The sequence below is a fragment of the Rhinopithecus bieti genome, unplaced genomic scaffold (assembly GCF_001698545.2).
Source record: "Rhinopithecus bieti isolate Rb0 unplaced genomic scaffold, ASM169854v2 scaffold_13400, whole genome shotgun sequence".
In the NCBI taxonomy this organism is placed as follows: Eukaryota; Metazoa; Chordata; class Mammalia; order Primates; family Cercopithecidae; genus Rhinopithecus; species Rhinopithecus bieti.
This window is the reverse complement of record NW_016807991.1, coordinates 1,472,483-1,491,765: the sequence shown is the minus strand read 5'-3', so window position 1 is coordinate 1,491,765 and position 19,283 is coordinate 1,472,483. Positions and strand designations below refer to the sequence as shown.

The 19,283-nt window shown below is 49.9% G+C and overlaps 1 protein-coding gene across 6 annotated transcripts in view; it reads left to right on the top strand.

Moving 5' to 3' along the window:
• CDC42EP4 (CDC42 effector protein 4) overlaps window positions 1–19,283 on the top strand; it is a 28,258-nt gene that overhangs the window by 1,898 nt on the left and 7,077 nt on the right. For 2 of the 6 annotated variants that reach the window (XM_017884628.1, XM_017884627.1), the window contains exon 2: window positions 17,236–17,890. The exons of the other annotated variants lie outside the window; for them this stretch is intronic. The gene's annotated coding sequence lies outside the window, so the exon portion shown is untranslated. The remainder of the gene's footprint in view (window positions 1–17,235; window positions 17,891–19,283) is intronic. 6 annotated transcript variants of the gene reach the window in all.

The window sequence follows — 19,283 nt, the reverse complement described above, 5'->3', positions numbered from 1 at the left end:
TGAGCTGCGGATTTCTCCCAGAAATCGGGAGTTGGCTGGGACTGAGCCAGGCCCTGAGAGAACCCCTGGCAGCCCCAGGGGCTCCTGGAGCAATAATGGGGCATCCACCAGGATCTCCTGAGGCTCTATCTCTGCTGGGAAGCCAGAGCCTGCTGAATGCGGGGGTGCCCTGCCGGTTCCTGCTCTCACCAACTGCCCTGTGTGAGCTGCCCGTGTGACTGACTGATTAGTGGGGTGGTTTATCTCTTCTGAACTTGGACTTTGCCTCTCCACTCCTTGAAGACAGCTGCTCCTTCCCACAAGGGGGGGAGTTCAGTGAATTTGGGGAGATCCCAAGTAGATTCCCAGGCATCCTGGTGGACCCCTGCAGGGACTAGGAGGGGGCCGCTGTGATCATATGGGTGGTGGTTCTGGGGTGGGTCTCAGCGCCTCCCCTCTGAAATCTCCCTGAAGTCCTAGGGACCCTGCCACAGAGGGCAACTTGCTCCTGCTCTGCGGTACAGCCTAGGCCTGTACTGTGAACGATTCTTCCATTTCTTGGGGTTTCTGCCTCTCTCTTTTTAGATTCCTCTTCTTTTTTCCCCCTCGTTTCTCTCTTACCCTTGCCACCCACCGTGCTTGTCCCTATCCTCTGTACCCTGCCTCCACTGTGCTGCTGCCTCTGGAACCAGACAGCACCTCACAGGACCGGAGACCAAGGAGCCACAAGCAAAGGGAGGTCTCATGTATAAAGGTCAGGGGAATGAGTGTTGACCTGGGAGAGGAATCTTACACCATTCTTTTGATTTTAAAAATAATTTTTATTTTATTTATTAATGTTTTTGAGACCAGGTCTTGCTCTGTCACCCAGGTTGCAGTGCAGTGTCATAGTCAAGGCTCACTGCAGGCTGGACCTCCTGGGCTCAAGTGATCCTCCCACTTCAGCCTCCCCAGTAGCTGGAACTACTGGTGCCCACCACCACGCCCAGCTATTTTTTGTAGAGGTGGGGTTTCACCATGTTGCCCAGGCTGGTCTTGAACTCCTGAGCTCAAGGGATCTTCCCCGACCTCAGCCTTTCGAAGTGCTGGGCACACAGGTATGAGCCACTGCATCTGGCCAGCCCTTTTTTTTTTTTTTTTTTTTTCTGAGACAGAGTCTTGCTCTGTCACCCAGGCTGGAGTGCAGTGGCACAATGCAGTGGCTCACTGCATCCTCCACCTCCCGGGTTCAAGCAATTCTCCTGCGTCAGCCTCCCCAGTAGCTGGGACTATAGGTGCATACCGCCACGCCTGGCTAATTTTTTTTTGTATTTTAGTAGAAACGGGGTTTCACCGTGTTGCCCAGACTGGTCGCAGACTCCTGAGTTCAGGCAATCCACCCACCTTGGCCTCCCAAAGTGCTGGGATTACAGGCGTAGGTGTAAGCCACTGCACCCAGCCCTGTCCAGCCCTTCTTTATAAGTCCAGAGCTTTTCCAGAAGCGCCTTGGGTTGGCAGGGGCTCAGGGCTTCCAACCCCTTCTACCCCTTTGGAGTGACTGATTGATTTCTGTGGCCAGGACTGTCTGCGCGCAGGTGTGGCTGAAAAGTGTTTGATGTTGGCCTCTCCCTTTCACTCTTCCCCATCCCACGCCCCCACGTTTGGATTGGGTTCGAACTGAAGAAGTCAGAAGCCAGAGTGGCCAGGGTTGCGCTTGGGTGGCAGTAAGTCCAGCCTTCTGTGTTCTCATTCTGGTTCTGCAGACTCAGAGGAGTTTGTCCCTGTTGGAGGAGGGAGGAGTCCATCCCTTGGAGGAATGGGGAGCTGGGTTGATGCCAGAGATAAGGCCTGTGGGCGGAGGGAGAAGGGTTGAGCAATCTCGCCCTGGAAACAGAACTGACCTGAGCTCTGCGTAGGTCTTCTGACCTATGTACTGGAGGATTTTTCTCGACCGTGAGGAAAATAACCATAACCAAATTCTGGAGCTGGGGACACTTTGAGAGGTCATCCGGCAGAGTGTCCTGAAGGCCAACTCCAGCCAGTGCTTCTGGGGTTCTCCAGAAAGGCCAAACCCATGTCTGCCCTCTCTCAGCAGAGAACTGGATGGTAGTGCTGGAAGGAGCCCGCATGTGGCGCTGGACCCAGCCCTTTTTGCTTTCAGTGCGTTGGGAAGGAAATTCAGACATTAGGGCCAGGCACAGTGGCTCATGCCTGTAATCTCAGCACTTTGGGAGGCCAACACGGGCAGATCACTTGAGGTCAGGAGTTCGAGATCAGCCTAGCCAATATGGTGAAGCCCTGTCTCTACTAAAAATACAAAAATTAGCCGGGCATGGTGGCATGCACCTATAATCCCAGCTACTGGGGAAGCTGAGACACAAGAATCGCTTGAACCCAGGAGGTGGAGGTTGCAGTGAGCTGAGATCGTGTCCTGCACTCCAGCCTGGGTGATAGAGTGAGACTCTGTCAAAAAAAAAAAAAAAAAAAAAAAAAAAAAAAATTCAGACATTACTTTCCCATATTCCCACTCACTGTGCCCCTAAAGCTCCAGCTTAAAATACGCCTCCTTGAGGAGACTTGGGCTTCCTTCCAACTAACTTACACTGGAGTCTCCCCCAGGCACTGCCAACTTGCAGCTCTGGGCTCTGTGCCAGGATGGCAATGCTGGTATCCAAAGCCCTCCCTTGCCAGGAACAGGGGAACTGGCCATCTCCAATCAGCCTTCACTCAAGCTGAGGAAGGGTCTTTCTTTTGGGGTTCAGGTGAGCACAGTTTAGGGTGTGGTCATTAATGAAGGCTTACCGTTCTTAACCCACCTGTAAGAAACTGCTCTGCACACCTGGTATTTCCCCTTCACCCCAAAGATGGAGCTGAAGGCATCTGGAAAAACTACAGTGCCAGGCATGAAGGATCCCTGGATGTCTGTGCTCAGCCAGAGCTGCTTCAGCCACCATCTTCTGCCTTGGCCATCACGGTAGCAGAGGTTGTCTGGGGCAGCCTCCAGCCTCCCAGGATGAGAGTCTGGGTTCTCCTTTTGCCCGAACCCCTGCAGTTCTGGCAGTCACTGACCTTGGTGGTCTGGAGACTCCAGCTTTGAATCTCTCCAAGTGTGCCACCGAAGCCAGGTTCTGTGTGCCAGCTTCTCTTCCCTGCCTGTCCTTCCCCTCTACCTCGAGTCCTCACTCAGTGCAACGCTTCTTCTTTCCTTACACTGTTGCCTCCAACCCTGGAGCATCAGAAAGGGAACTGTTCCCCTCAAGTCCTGGAATTGGGTTTAAGGCTTTGTCAAATGGTACAAGGAGTAGGGAGCCCAAGAGAGTCCAAACAGAGCCTAGGAGCTCGCAGTACAATTTGTGGTTACCTCTAAGGAGAATCTGGTTAGGTTCAAAGGATCAGATTATATTTTATTGGGGGTTGATCATGTTGAAGTTCTATGCGTTATTTTTTGTTTTGAAACAGGCTTTTTGCTCTGTTGGCCAGGCCGGAGTGCAGTGGTGTGATCACAGCTCACTACAGCCTCAAATTCCTGGACTCAAGAGATCCTCCCACCTCAGCCTTGAGTAGCTGAGACTACAGATGTATGCCACCCTGCCTGGCTAATTTAAATTATTATTATTATTATTATTTGTTGTTGTTGTTGTTGTTTAGAGGCAGGGGTCTCACTGTGCTGCTCAGGCTTGTCTCAAGCTCCCGGGCTCAAGCAATCCTCCCGCTTCTGCCTCTGCCTCCCAATGTGCTGAGATTTCAGGCGTGAGCCGTGGTGTCTGACCTGTGCATTATTTGTTGCTAGTAGCACCCGGGGTCCTGCAAATTCCTGAGCTGTCTTTTACCCTTATCCTAGGAAGGAATGGAGGAGCTTCTCTTTTGCCACCTCCACCTCACCATCTTGTCTGAGAAAAGCCAGGCTCCTCTCTCTGGCATCACTAAAGGTTAAAAAGTGATGGGATGAGGGAACTCAGATCAGGAAAGAAACCAGATCGGAGGGTTTCCTGCCCCCCACTGCTGGCAGAGACTACAGAGGGAGGGCAGAATCTGTACCTGGTCTTCAGCAGCTTGGGGGACCCTTCCCCCTGCATCAGATAATCCTGGGAACCCCCAGGACTTTGAAAAGGGTCAACCCATTGTCTCAGCCCGTTTCACTGAACAGACTTTTGAATTAGGTGCTCTCAGGTGGGTATTCTCTATGAAGTTTGGGAAGTGACAGTGGCTGGAGTGTCACTGGGTGTGACAGCATCATCTTTATAGCACACATGGAATAGTGCTCACCCTAGCACAGCACTTGGGAGGTACGAAATGTTATCAATTGCTCTGAGAGCTAATGAGGAAACTGAGGCCAGCTTGTGACCTAGGGAGTGGGGCTCTTTGTCCCCAAGTTCCGGCAGAGCCAAGATGCAAGATTTTGCCTGCCTGCTCTGGAGGGAGTTTAGATCTGCCAGTCTCCCTCTGGAGACCCCCAGGTGGCCGTGAAATTCCCACTTCTTAGCTGAGCACCCGGCTCTTAGGAGAGGCAAAGTGAAACCAAACGAGGCCTGGCAGATCTGATTTCAAGCGCGGCACTTTCTTCTGCGATCCCGAGCAGAAGGGAGGCACCCTGCTGCCCAGTAGTAGCACCACTCCCAGAGGAGGGCCCAGCCTGTGTGAGGGCAGTGGGGCCCCCCACCAGGCATCCATCCTGCCTGGCCCAGATCATCCCTCTGCTGGTGGCTGGCGTCAGGTGGTGGCTCCGGGAAGCACGCGTTTCCAGGAAGGGCCCTGTAATCAAGTGAAGTTGCCGGATGTCCTTGAGTCACTGGCTCCTCATCGTCTTGACTCCTCCGTTGTTGCTTCCGGTCACTCCCAGGTCTTGGCTCCTTTTTCTTCCCCTCTCTGTGCTGTTCTAATTCCCAGGAGGTGAGGGAAGGTTTCCCCTTCACCTCCTGCTGACCTGCTTCCCCCCTGGTCTGAAGCCTGCGGTTCTGGGATGAGGATGAGGATAAGGAGGAGGTGGGTGCAGGAACGAAGATGAAGGAGACAAGCAGGGCGGCCGGTTCCCAGCCCACAAGGAGCAGAGGGCTCCCCTGGATGGACCTGGGGTGCTGGGCTGTGGTCTGTATTTCCAAGGATTAATCTATACATTCCCTGGAGTGGTGGGGAATGAGGTGCTCAGACTCAGGAGATGTTAACCTGAAATTGTGTGCAAAACTGCGTATATTGTGTGTACTCATGCATCCAGAGCCTTCAGCAGCCCTCCCAGGCCTGAGCCCCAGGGACTCTTATGATCCACTGTCCCCCTTGCTGCCCCCTCTGCCGATGTTCCTTATGGTGGAGTGGAAAAAACCCAGAGTCCAGCACATCTGGATTCTTATGTCTCTCTGTTCTTAGCAACTGTGTGTGACTTGAGTAAACCATGTGCTCCTCTAAGCCTCAGTGCTCTTATCTGCGAGCTGGAGATGATAATGACAACTCCATGGGATTGTTGGGAAGAATGCATGAGATAAAGTCTTTCCAATGCCTGGGACCTTGTATGACTACAAAGTTTAAAGAAAGGCAGGCTGTGGTGGCTCGTGCCTATCATCCCAGCACTTTGGGAAGCAGAGGTAGGAGGATGGCTTGAGCCCAGAAGTTTGAGGTTACAGTGAGCCTTGATTGCACCACTACACTGTAGTCCAGCCTGAAGGACAAAGCAAGACCCTCTCTCAGAAAAAAAAAAAAAAAAGAAGAAGAAGAAGAAAAGAGACGGTTTAATCAAAATAAATCGTCTAACACAATGCCTGGTGCAGAGTAAAAAGCTCAACAGATCTCAGTTCTTTCTTGTATTTCCTCCATGACGTATGGCCCAGGAATAGTTACTGCAGAGTCTGGGGAGGGGTCTACCCCTTGTTAGGCAGGGTCTACAATAGCTTTTCCCAGAGTGGGTTCCTCAGCACACAATCTTGCTATCTGTTGGGATCCACATGGGGAGATGTTATTCCAGAGTGTTCTTGATAATGAGTCACCATTTAAACTAGACTAGACTCCTTGTGCTATATCTTCCAGCAATTAAAGGGTAAATTATTTTAAGCCGTAGTGTGTTTTCCCATAACTCAGCCTGGCTGAGTGAGTTATTGGCATCATTTTCCCATAAACTGTAAGAATTGTGAATTCCTTAAGGTGGTGGAGAATACTTGTGTGATATTTAAATCACAGTGAGCAGGATGATCAATGGGACTAGCCCTAGGACGGTGTTGTCAATAAGAATGTGACATTAGTCACACATGGAACTTTTTTTTTTTTTTTTTGAGACGGAGTCTTGCTCTGTCGCCCAGGCTGGAGTGCAGTGGCCAGATCTCAGCTCACTGCAAGCTCCGCCTCCCGGGTTCACGCCATTCTCCTGCCTCAGCCTCCCGAGTAGCTGGGACTACAGGCGCCCGCCAGGTCGCCCGGCTAGTTTTTTGTATTTTAGTAGAGACGGGGTTTCACCATGTTAGCCAGGATGGTCTCGATCTCCTGACCTCGTGATCCGCCCGTCTTGGCCTCCCAAAGTGCTGGGATTACAGGCTTGAGCCACTGCGCCCGGCCCTCACATGGAACTTTATGCTTTCTAGGAGCCATGTTTTTAAAACTAAAGAAAGGGGAAATTAACTTTTTTTTTTTTTGGAGACAAGAGTCTCGCTCTGTTGCCCAGGCTGGAGTGTAGTGGCATGATCTCGGCTCACTGCAACCTCTGCCTCCTGGGTTCAAGCGATTCTCCTGTCTCAGCCTCCTGAGTAGCTGGTATTACAGGCGCCCACCACCACGCCGGGCTAATTTTTGTATTTTTAGTAGAGGCAGGGTCTCACCATGTTGGCCAGGCTGGGCTCGAACCCCTGACCTCAAGTGATCCATCCTCCTCGCCTCCCAAAGTGCTGGGATTACAGGTGTGAGCCACTGTGCCCAGCCAATTATCAGTTTTTGTTTGTTTGTTTGTTTTTGAGACGGAATTTCACTCTTGTTGCCCATGCTAGAGTGCAATGGTGTGATCACAGCTCACCGCAACCTCTGCTTCCTGGGTTCAAGCCATTCTCCTGCCTCAGCATCCCGAGTAACTAGGATTACAGGCATGCGCCACCACACCTAGCTAATTTTGTATTTTTAGTAGAGACAGGGTTTTTCCATGTTGGTCAAGTTGGTCTCGAACTCCCGACCTCAGGTGATCCGTCCGCCTAGGCCTCCCGCCCACCACCACGCCGGGCTAATTTTGTATTTTAGTAGAGGCAGGGTCTCACCATGTTGGCCAGGCTGGGCTCGAACCCCTGACCTCAAGTGATCCATCCTCCTCGCCTCCCAAAGTGCTGGGATTACAGGTGTGAGCCACTGTGCCCAGCCAATTATCAGTTTTGTTTGTTTGTTTGTTTTGAGACGGAATTTCACTCTTGTTGCCCATGCTAGAGTGCAATGGTGTGATCACAGCTCACCGCAACCTCTGCTTCCTGGGTTCAAGCCATTCTCCTGCCTCAGCATCCCGAGTAACTAGGATTACAGGCATGCGCCACCACACCTAGCTAATTTTGTATTTTAGTAGAGACAGGGTTTTCCATGTTGGTCAAGTTGGTCTCGAACTCCCGACCTCAGGTGATCCGTCCGCCTAGGCCTCCCAAAGTGCTGGGATTACAGGCGTGAGCCACCGCGCCTGGCCAATTATCAATTTTTAAATGTAAAATAATTAAAATTTAAAATTCTGGCCATGTGTGGTGGCTCACATCTGTAATCCCAGCACTTTGGGATTACACTTGAGGACAGGAATTTTAAAACTTGCCTGGGCAACATAGTGGTGCCCACCTGTAGTCCCAGCTACTCAGGACTGAGGTGGAAGGATTGCTTGAGCCTAGGAAGTTGAGGTTACAACGAACTGTGATTGTGCCACTGGACTCAAGCCTGGTTAACAGAGCGAGACCCGGTCTCAAAAAAATTAAATTAAAAATTCAGCTCCTTAATCACAGTAGCCACGTGTTAAGTACTCAGTAGCCTTATGTGGCTTGTGGCTGCTGGATTAGATGCCAGAGGTTTAGGGTATCACTGTAAATGCCAGAAACAGAGATGTTTCATGTCAGTGGTATTATTCAACCTTATATTGGCAATGTAACAAATATAACAAGATAATGAGGAATGGAAGAGGCAAAATTATTATTAGTTGCAGATGATGAGCTTATCTACTTCCAAAGCTGAAAAGATTCAATCATATAATTGATTAGAGCATGTAAGGTAGTATAAGCTTGGTGGGGTGGCCATTAAATATATTAGGGGTGGGGGGAAAGGTAGCTTCCCGGCCGAGTGCAGTGGCTCACACCTATAACCCTAGCACTTTGGGAGGCCGAGGCGGGTGGATCACCTGAGGTCAGGAGTTCAAGACCAGCCTGGCCAACACAGTGAAACCCTATCTCTACTAAAAATAGAAAAATTAGCCAGGCAGGTAGGGCATGGTGGCTCACCCCTGTAGGCTCACGCCTGTAATCCCAGCACTTTGGGAGGCCGAGGGAGGTGGATCACCTGAGGTCAAGAGTTCAAGACCAGCCTGACCAACATGGTGAAACCCCGTCTCTACTAAAAATACAAAAATTAGCTGGGCATGGCGGCACACGCCTGGATGCTGAGGCACAAGAATCACTTGAACCCGGGAGGCAGAAGTTGCAGTGAGCTGAGACCATACCACTGCACTCCAGCCTGGGCAACACAGACTCAGCCTCAAAAAAAAAAAAAAGGGGGGGGGGCATGGTTGGCGCGTGCCTGTAGTCCCTGCTACTTGGGAGGCTGAGGTACAAGAATTGCTTGAACCCAGAAATGGAAGCTTGCAGTGAGCTGAGATATACCACTGCACTCCAGCCTGGGGGCAGACTCACAAGAATGTATCATTTGGAAATAGTTAAGGATATGCACATAATTGCCTGAAAAGACCTTACAGAGTTTCAGCTGAAAATGGAAACAACCTAGCCATTCAGTGCCTGATTGGATGTAAAAATTAGATATTAAGATTTAATTTAAAACAATGTAGCATAAATTGTTAACATGTAAATATTTTGACCCAGCTGTGAACAATGGTTGGTTTTATTTATCTATCTACAAGGGAACATGCTGCTTGTGTAATAAGGGGGAAAATGTCCAAATTATTGCTCTCTAATAGAAGTCTTAGGCAAGTGCCATACATAATTTATAGTTTAATAGTTACATTTTAACAAGTAAGAGGAAATAGATGGTACATTTTGACTCACTATATTCAAAATATCATTTTAACACATCATCAGTATAAAAACATTAATGAGATATTTTATACATCCTCTTTTTTTATACTAAATCTTAGAAGTCCAGTATGTATTTTCCACTTGAACACATATCCATTTGGACTTGCCAGATTTTTTTTTTTTTTTTTTTTTTTTTTTTTTTTTTTTTTTTAATGAGACGGAGTTTCACTCTTTTTTGCCCAGGCTGGAGTGCAATGGCGTGATCTCAGCTCACTGCAAACTCCACCTCCTGGGTTCAAGCAGTACTCCTGCCTCAGCCTCCCAAGTAGCTGGGATTACAGGCCACCATGCCTGGCAAATTTTGTATTTTAATAGAGATGGGGTTTCACCATGTTGGCCAGTCTGGTTTCGAACTCCTGACCTCAGGTGATCTGCCTGACTCAGCCTCCCAAAGTGCTGGGATTATAGGCGTAAGCCACTGTGCTCAGCCTATTTTTTTTTTTTTGGAAACGAAGTCTCGCTCTGTCACCCAGGATGGAGTGTGGTGGTGCGATCTTGGCTCACTGTAAGCTCCGCCTCCCAGGTTCACACCATTCTCCTGCCTCAGCCTCCTGAGTAGCTGGGACTACAGGCGCCCACCACCACGCCCGGCTAATTTTTTGTATTTTTAGTAAAGATGGGGTTTCATGGTGTTAGCCAGGATGGTCTCAATCTCCTGACGTCGTGATCCACCTGCCTCAGCCTCCCAAAGTGCTGGGATTACAGGCGTGAACCACCATGCCTGGCCAAATTTTGTATTTTAATAGAGATGGGGTTTCACCATGTTGGCCAGTCTGATTTCGAACTCCTGACCTCAGGTGATCTGCCTGACTCAGCCTCGCAAAGTGCTGGGATTACAGGCGTGAGCCACCGCGCCCAGCCTACTTTTTATTTGTATGTATTTATTTTTATTTCTACAAATATAAGGAGGGCAAGTATTGTTTTGTTATGTGGATATATTGTGTAGTGTGAAGTCTGGGCTTGTAGTGTAACCATCACCCTATCGTGTACATTGTACCCATTGAGCAACTTCTCATCCCTCACTGGGTTCCCACCCTCCCGATCTCCCAATCTCCAGTGTTTATTATTTCATACTGGCCACATTTCAAGTGCTCAGAAGCCACATGTGGCTGGTAAACAGTGGAGGGTCAATTATTATTAACCCATAGAGAGATGGCAGAAAGTGGAAGTAGCTGGGAGGTTCTGGTGTGCTCTATTGCTTTATTCCTTGTCCAGGTCATTCTATGATCCCTGCTCTCCCTGATTTACCCCCCTTCCCAGTAGACTCCTCCCTCCCTGCCCCACACCCGGTAGGGATACCTGGGGAATGGGCACCGTCTTGTAGCTTGGAGGCTGGGGTTAGTGGAGGGAAGACATGTCATGAAATCTGGGACCTTGCCCCTTTCTCTTCCTTCCAGGAAGGGGCCGCCAAAGTAGAGGATGTTCATCTCCAGGAAATGGGATCTGCCCCAGGTGGCTGTGCAGTGGCATGTTTGCATCAACGAGCCTGGCATGGATTGGCACGTGGGGCAGTGAGGGTGCGGCAAGTGGTGTTGGGTCACGGTTCTGGTTTTTCTTCCTGGGAGCCGGAATAACCAAGGAACACAAGATGGAGTTTGGACAGAGCAGACAGGAACACACTAGAAGCGAGGCCTTGTGCTGATCTACTCCTGACTATGCCAGCAGCGCCTGGGTCGTGCTACAGGGTGATCCTCCCCACCCCTCACCTCCCAGAACACCAGAACACTGGGAGGTTTCTGAGAGCAGGAAGCAGGAATGGGCTCCTGGGTAAGGGAAATCTCCTTTGAGGAGGTTTCAAATGCAGCCATGCCTGGGGATAGAGCTTTAATGAGGGAGGCAGTAACATGAGTCTTAGCTCCAAGAGTCTTAGATTAACCGGCTCGCAGACCCTTGCTCTCCCACCCTGCTCCACGTTCACATCCTCAGCTGCAGACACCTGCATAGGCCAGGCCGCATCACCTTATATGGAAAATCACATGCTCCAAGGTCTGCCAGAAATGGGCTCAAATCACCACTTAGAAGTTGTGAGAGGCTGGGTGTGGGGTGCAATGGCTCATGCTTGTAATCCCACACTTTGGGAGGCTGAAGCAGGAAGATCGCTCGAAGCTAGGAGTTCAAGACTAGCCTGGGCAACATAGCGAGACGCCATCTCTACTAAAAAATATATATATATGTGTGTGTGTGTGTGTGTGTGTGTGTGTGTATTTAAATTTACTTATTTATTTTTAATAAGCCAGGCATGGTGGTGGCCACCTGTAGCCCCAGCTACTTGGGAGACTGAGGCCGGGGAGGATCACTTGAGCCCAGGAAGTTGAGGCTGCAGTGAGCCATGATAGCACCACTACACTCCAGCCTGGGTAACAGCAATGCCGTGTCTCAACAAAAAAATAAATAAATAAATAAAGCTGTGAGATGTGAGAGTGAGTAAAATAATTCACTCTGTCTGACTCTCCATTTCTCTTTAAAATAGGGGCAATCAGGGCAGCCTCCTTGCAAGTTTGCTTTGAGTTTCAAGGACATAAATGTATGTTGTCCTCAGTACAGTGCTTGGCACGCAGCAGACCCTGGTGAATGAGAACTGGAGAGTGAGGAGGTATACTGGAGGGACAGGGTAGGAGGGGATTAGGGAGCCTGTTCCTCTGACTCGGAGCTAAGACTCACTTTAGTGCCTTCGCCATTAGAGATCTACCCCCAGGGATGATCTCATTCTGCACACAGCTTGGCGGTCAGTGGTGGCTGGAGCCCCTGGGTGCTGGTTGCCCTCATGTGACCCCTTCTTATTTTCTCGGCTCCCTGGCAGTGACAGTCTAGCCAAGCTAGGGCTGTAGAAGCAGAAGTAAAACCTTCACCTGCACAGGATATCTCTGAGAGGATCCCACTGTTATGTGGGAGGCTGGCCTCCAGCTTGGAGCTTCAGTGTCACTGGAAACAGGCCGATCTCCGGTGGGGTGGGAGTGATCCTTATCGCTCATCTCCTGCTCAGCTGGGGAGGCTTAAGCATCAGGAAGCAGCTGTTGGAGAGTGAGTTCTGTTTTTTGAGAGGGTCCTGATCTCCTCGTGTCCCCTGACGTTAGGTTATTAAAGCTTGCCCGCTTCCTTCTCCCAGGCAACTTAGAATAAAACAAGGACCTAATAAACATGTCTGACTTGGGGAGATTTTGAGGGAGGAAGAGAGACAACAGACATCAGTGGGAGATTTTGACACAAGACAGAGTATGGATGGAGACCGGTTCTCACTTAGTCCCCAATTGGCATCTTATGCTGGGATGCAGCTGCCGAATCCAGAGAACCAGATAGTCTTGAGCTGGTTTTGAAATGAATGCCTTTTCTTTAAACCTTTGATACTGTGGGTTGTTGTTGGTGGTGGTGGTGGTGGTGGTGGTGGTTTTTAAAAAAAAAGAAAAGAAAAAGGCCTGGTGCAGTGGCTCACACCTGTAATCCCAGCACTTGGGGAGGCCAACGCAGGTGGATTGCTTGAGATCAGGAGTTCAAGACCAGCCTGGTCAACATGGGGAAACTCCGTCTCTACTGAAAATACAAAAATTAACTGGCTGTTGTGGTGTGCACCTGTAATCCCAGCTACTTGGGAGACTGAGGCAGGAGAATCGCTTGAACCTAGGAGTTGGAGGTTGCAGTGAGCCGAGAAGGTGCCACTACACTCCAGCCTGGGTGATACAGCAAAACTCTGTCTCGAAAATACATACATACATACATACATACATACATACATAGAAAAAGAAGCCTGTTTTCCTCTCAAGGCTAACATAACTTCTTAATTTCTCCTGTGTGCCCTTTTAGTCTTTATTCGCAGATGCATATTTGTGTAGAGTTGTAACCACTATGCATAAACAAGTATATGTTCTGCCTTTTTTTCTATTTATTTTTATTTTTATTTATTTATTTTTTTTTTTTGAGACGGAGTCTCGCTGTGTCACCCAGGCTGGAGTGCAGTGGCCGGATCTCAGCTCACTGCAAGCTCCATCTCCCGGGTACAGGCCATTCTCCTGCCTCAGCCTCCCCAGTAGCTGGGACTACAGGCGCCCGCCACCTCACCCAGCTAGTGTTTTGCATTTTTTAGTAGAGACGGGGTTTCACTGTGTTAGCCAGGATGGTCTCGATCTCCTGACCTCGTGATCCGCCCGTCTCGGCCTCCCAAAGTGCTGGGATTACAGGCTTGAGCCACCGTGCCCGGCCTATTTATTTTTAATTTTTATTTATTTTTTTGAGACAGAGTCTCACTCTATTGCCCAGGCTGGAGTGCCATGGCGTGATCTCAGCTCACTGCAACCTCCGCCTCTCAGGTTCAAGAGATTCTCCCACCTCAGCCTCCAGTGTAGCTGGGATCACAAGCACGCACCACAACACCTGGCTAATTTGTGGGGGTTTTTTTTGTTTCTTTGTTTTTGAGACGAAGTCTTGCTCTTGTCCCCCAGGCTGGAGTGCAATGGCGCCACCTCGGCTCACTGCAACCTCCGCCTGCCGGGTTCAAGCGATTCTCCTGCCTCCGCCTCCCGAGTGGCTGGGNTATTTATTTTTTTGAGACAGAGTCTCACTCTATTGCCCAGGCTGGAGTGCCATGGCGTGATCTCAGCTCACTGCAACCTCCGCCTCTCAGGTTCAAGAGATTCTCCCACCTCAGCCTCCAGTGTAGCTGGGATCACAAGCACGCACCACAACACCTGGCTAATTTGTGGGGTTTTTTTTGTTTCTTTGTTTTGAGACGAAGTCTTGCTCTTGTCCCCAGGCTGGAGTGCAATGGCGCCACCTCGGCTCACTGCAACCTCCGCCTGCCGGGTTCAAGCGATTCTCCTGCCTCCGCCTCCCGAGTGGCTGGGATTACAGGCGCCTGCCACCACACCCGACTAATTTTTGTATTTTTAGTAGAGATGGGGTTTCACCATGTTGGCCAGGCTGGTCTCGAACTCCTGATCTCAGGTAATCCGCCTGCCTCGCCTTCCAAAGTGCTGGGATTACAGGCGTGAGCCACCGCGCCCAGCCTTGTGTATTTTTTTAATAGTAGAGACGGGGTTTCAACATGTTGGCCAGGGTGGTCCTGCACTCCTGACCTTCGTCTCGGCCTCTGTTCTGCCTTTTGTTTGTGCTTCCGTTTAATGCCATTTAGTAAACATTTGGTCCATGTTGTCTATGGTCTTCATAGTTCCCAATTTCCGTGACTGCTGAATGGTGCTCTGAGTTAATGGCTTCCAGCTTTCTTAGCCATTCCTCTATCACTGGGCATTAGGCTGTCTCCAGTCAGTCTTTCTTTCTTTCTTTCTTTCTTTCTTTCTTTCTTTCTTTCTTTCTTTCTTTCTTTCTTTCTTTCTTTCTTCTTTCTTTCTTTCTTTTTCTTTCTTTCTTTTCTTTCTTTTCTTTCTTTTTTTTTGAGATAGAGTCTCCTTCTGTCTCCTAGGCTGGGGTGCAATGGCGTGATCTTGGTGCACTGCAACCTCTGCCTCCCGGGTTCAAGCCATTCTCCTGCCTCAGCCTCCTGAGTAGCTGGGATTACAGGTGCGCACCACCATGCCCAGCCAATTTCTTTTTTTTGTTTGTTTTTTTCAGTGGAGACAGAGTTTCACCATGTTGGTCAGGCTGGTCTCAAACTCCTGACCTCGTGATCCACCCGCCTTGGCCTCCTAAAGTGCTGGGATTACAGGTGTGAGCCACTGTGCCTGGCCTGTCTCCCGTCTTTCGCTATTATGAATAAGGCTTCAACAAATATGTGCGTGACTTTTTTCTCCTTTGAAATAGTTCCACAGGGTTAAGTTCTAGGAGGTAAATCATATTCATTTAAATCACATTCATTTTAAAGCCATTATTTGAGGAAACTTTGAATCATATTCATTTTAAAACCATCATTCTTTTTGTTTTGGGGTTTTTTTTTTTTTTTTTTTTGGAGATGGAGTTTCACTCTTGTCGCCCGGGCTGGAGTGCAATGGCACGATCTCAGTGCACTGCAACCTCCGCTTCCCAGGTTCAAGCAGTTCTCCTGCCTCAGTCTCCCTAGTAGCTGGGATTACAGGCGCCCACCATCATGCCCGGCTAATTTTTTGTATTATTAGTTGAGATGGGGTTTCACCATGTTGGCCAGGCTGGTCTCAAACTCCTGACCTCAGGTGATCCACCCACCTCGGACTCCCAAAGTCCTGGAATTACAGGCATGAGCCACCACATCCGGCCAGAACCATCATTTATTTTAAAGCCATTATTTCAAGAAATTTTGCCAGAGTTTCAGGTACCACAAGACCACCCCACTCTGGGACGATTTTGACTCTGAGCAGCTCTTGGATCAGAGTTTTGTAATGTTCTCCCTGCCTGGTGGCACCTAGTGCCAATTGCTCAGTGGGAGGAAGCTCCTTCCCTCTTCTCTTTCCCAGCTCTTAATTTGGGCAAGATGGTAGCAAACATCAGAAAGTTGCCCTGGTGCCTGGCAGTGAGCCCATCTAGGTGTTATCTGGGGAAGATCTTTGGGGTGGGAGTCAAGAGACTTGGGCTCCAGCACCATCCGGCTCCTTGTGAGTTCTGTGGCCTTTGGCAAGTCACCTCTCCTGGCCCCAACAGCCTAATCAAGACCACTGGGTTGGATCCTCTCCCAGATGTCTGCCATCTCTGAATCTCAGTGGGAGTCATGTGACACAGTGGGTGCTGCATTTTAGCACCCCCAGGAGTACCTAAGAAAATCCACTGGGCCGGGCGCGGTGGCTCAAGCCTGTAATCCCAGCACTTTGGGAGGCCCAGACGGGTGGATCACCTGAGGTCAGGAGTTCGAGATCAACCTGGCCAACATGGTGGAACCCCATCTCTATGAAAAAAATACAAAAATTAGCTGGGTGTGGCAGCGGGTACCTGTAATCCCAGCTACTTGGGGGGCTGAGGCAGGAGAATTACTTGAATCCGGGAGGTGGAGGTGCAGTGAGCCGAGATTGCACCACTGCATTCCAGCATGGGCAACAAGAGCGAAACTCTGTCTCAAAAAAAAAAAAAAAAAAAAAAAAAAAAAAAAAAAAAAAAAAAAAGAAAACCCACTGGGATTTAGAAAGAACACACCAAAACTTGTGCATGCGTGTGTGTGTGTGCGTGTCTAAACTAAAACTTAATGCATGCAATGACAATAGATGTGAATATAACCTATAAAAATATATGTGTGTGTAGATATATACACATATATGTGTATACACAAATTACATATTCGGTGTTTTTCCTGTGATGCCCCCTACTTTTGATAGTATATTGCTATTTAAGTGGATGGAGCCCTGGGGTGGGAATTAAACCCTGGCTTCAATCCATGACCTTGGGCAAGTCCCTTAATTTGGTCTTTCCATCTTGAAAGTATGATCCCACTACACCCAGGTATTTTAAGGAGATATTTGACACAGATACATAAATGGTACAGGAGTCATAATGGCGACTTTTCATGTTCCCATCCTGGGTTTGTTTTTTTGTTTCTTTGTTTGTTTTTTTGAGCCAGAGTCTCGCTCTGTCACCCAGGCTGGAATGCAGTGGCGTAATCTCAGCTCACTGCAACCTCCACCTCCCAGGTTCAAGCTATTCTCCCTGCCTCAGCCTCCTGAGTAGCTGGGACTACAGGTGCCCACCATCACGCCCGGCTAATTTTTGTATTTTTAGGAGAGATGGGGTTTCACCGTGTTGGCCAGGCTGGTCTTGAACTCCTGACCACAGGTGATCCACCCACCTCAGCCTCCCAAAGTGCTGGAATTACAGCTGCACCTGGCCTTGTTTTTGGTTTTTGATTGTGGCTAGTCAGGCTCAGAATATTACAGCAGTGAGCCTTAACCTCCTTGCGCACGTAGCACACTTCCAGATGCAAGGGCTTTTGAGCACAGCACATGAAGGAGTTGAAAGATCCCCAAGAGTACTAAAGTCAACTGAAATCACAACACAGTCGGCATTGAAGTGCTGCCTGGAACATGTAACCACGTGTATCTAAGAAGTTGCTGTTCTCGCCCATTCCCTTGTCTGCCCTCAGCCCTGCCACAGTTTGAATGAAACAGTCTTCCGCCTTCCCTGCACTTTCCTGTCTTTGCAGGATAAGGCTGGCGAGTGTTCCAGAAAGTACTGGATTTTTCTCTGATGACAAAAGCCAGAGTTCCTCACCTCTTACAGTCGTGGCCTATGTCCCAGTGAGCCTCTTGCACAACCCCTCCAGCGTGTTGTTACATCTGACAAGCCTTGTGTTGTGGAATGCCTCCTGTGTTTCGGCAAAGTGAAGTTCCGCCTAGGGATAGGATGTCAGCCCCTCCTGTGAGAAGGGGCCATGGCCCGCCAGGCAAAACCTGGGAAAGGATGGCCAGGACCAGAGGCTGCCCCGGAAGACCTGGAGTCCCATTTGATCCTGTCTTTTCTCTCCTCCCTGGTCTGGGCCCTCTGTAATCCTGGGTGTCTCCACCTCCAAAACATGGCCTAAATGTCTCCCACCGTGTCCCCCTTCGCCAAACCCACATCCTGGTCTCCATCCTCTTTGACCTGCATTTCTGCAACAGCCTCCTGGATGAATTCCAGCTCCGCTCCTTCATTCCTCCAATGCCAGGACCTTCGGGAGCTTCCAAATACACAGATTGAATCACTTGCCTGCTTACAAACAGCCACTGGTTTCCTTGTACACCTATAATGACCTCCAAACTCCTTACCTGGGCTAGGTGCAGTGGCTTATGCCTGTAATGCCAGAACTTTGGGAGGCCAAGGTGGGTGAATTGCTTGAGGCCAGGAGTTCGAGACTAGCCTGGCCAACATAGTGAAACCCCATCTCTAATAAAAATACAAAAAAATTGGCCGGGAGCAGTGGCTCACACCTGTAATCCCAGCATTTTCAGAGGCCGAGGCGGGCAGATCACCTGAAGTCAGGGGTTCAAGACCAGCCTGTCCAACATGGTGAAACCTGGTCTCTCCAAAAAACTCAAAAATTAACCAGACATGATGGCGGGTGCCTGTAATAAAAACTGAAAACAAAACAAAACTCTTTATGTGGCCTGGTAGGGAGGGCTCTATGTAACCTGGACCCCAGCTGCATGGATTTTTATTCTATTCTGTAAATGCCGCAAGCCTGTTCCTACACTCCAGCGTTTGCACACGCCGTTCCCTCTGCCTGGGTCGCTTCTGACCTGGCTGGTTCCTTCTCATCATTTGGTTCTCAATTCATGATGCTCCATCCTCAGAGGGCCCTCTCCCAGACCCCCTGACTCCCATACCCACTCGCACCATCCCCTTTCCCTCGTTATACTGAGGAACGCGAGATACCGTTTTATTTACAGGTTTACACCTCCATTCCCCACCCCCCACGTCCCACACTCGCACTACACATGTGACCTGGGAAAACAGACTGCTTTATCTCCAGGGCCTAGAAGAGTTTGTGAATATGGGTGGGTCTGCAGGAAGTCATGGAGTGAGTGAATGGATGATGAGAACCGGAACAAAGCCTCTTGCAGCCGATCCAGGTCACAACTAAAGTCATCTTTCACTAAAAGCCCTCTGCTATCCGGCCACATTGCCTGGACCTGGCATCGGGTGGTTGGTTAGAACAGCTAGGGGAAGGCCCTGCAGAGGGCATGCTGCCTAGCAGCAGTGGTGGAGGCGGCGGCGGTGGTGGGCGTTCAGGCATGTTGTGTACCCTGTATACTGGGGTCAACCGCAGGGCAGCTTCAGAGAGCGAGGCCTGCCTAGCTGCCCCATGAGAGCTCAGGTCTGGTGCCTGCCACAAGCCAAGCTGCCAGGGACAAGCCACTGCCCGGTCACTTGGAGAAGTCCCGTCTGTCCTTCTGCCCTGGGTCTGCTGGGCTGTCCAAGCTGGGAGGGCCAGGGAGGATAGGCGAGGGGTCCAGGCAAGGGTGGTCTTCTGTAGTCTCAGGAACAGGGCTGAACTAAAGGTGTGGTTGGTGTAGACCCAAGCAGTGGCCTGACCTTCTGGGGAGGGCTCCTTGGTCCCGCCTTAAAGGAAGGTTCTGTGATCAGTGGGCTGAGGATAGAGGAATCTGTTCCTCTGGAGGCTCAGGAGAGCTAGGAAGGGCTGTGAGCTGTGATCCATTTTCCCTTGCCCTGCCAGGAAAGTGGGATGTGTTTTCTGGGGTGGGGTGGGGTGGG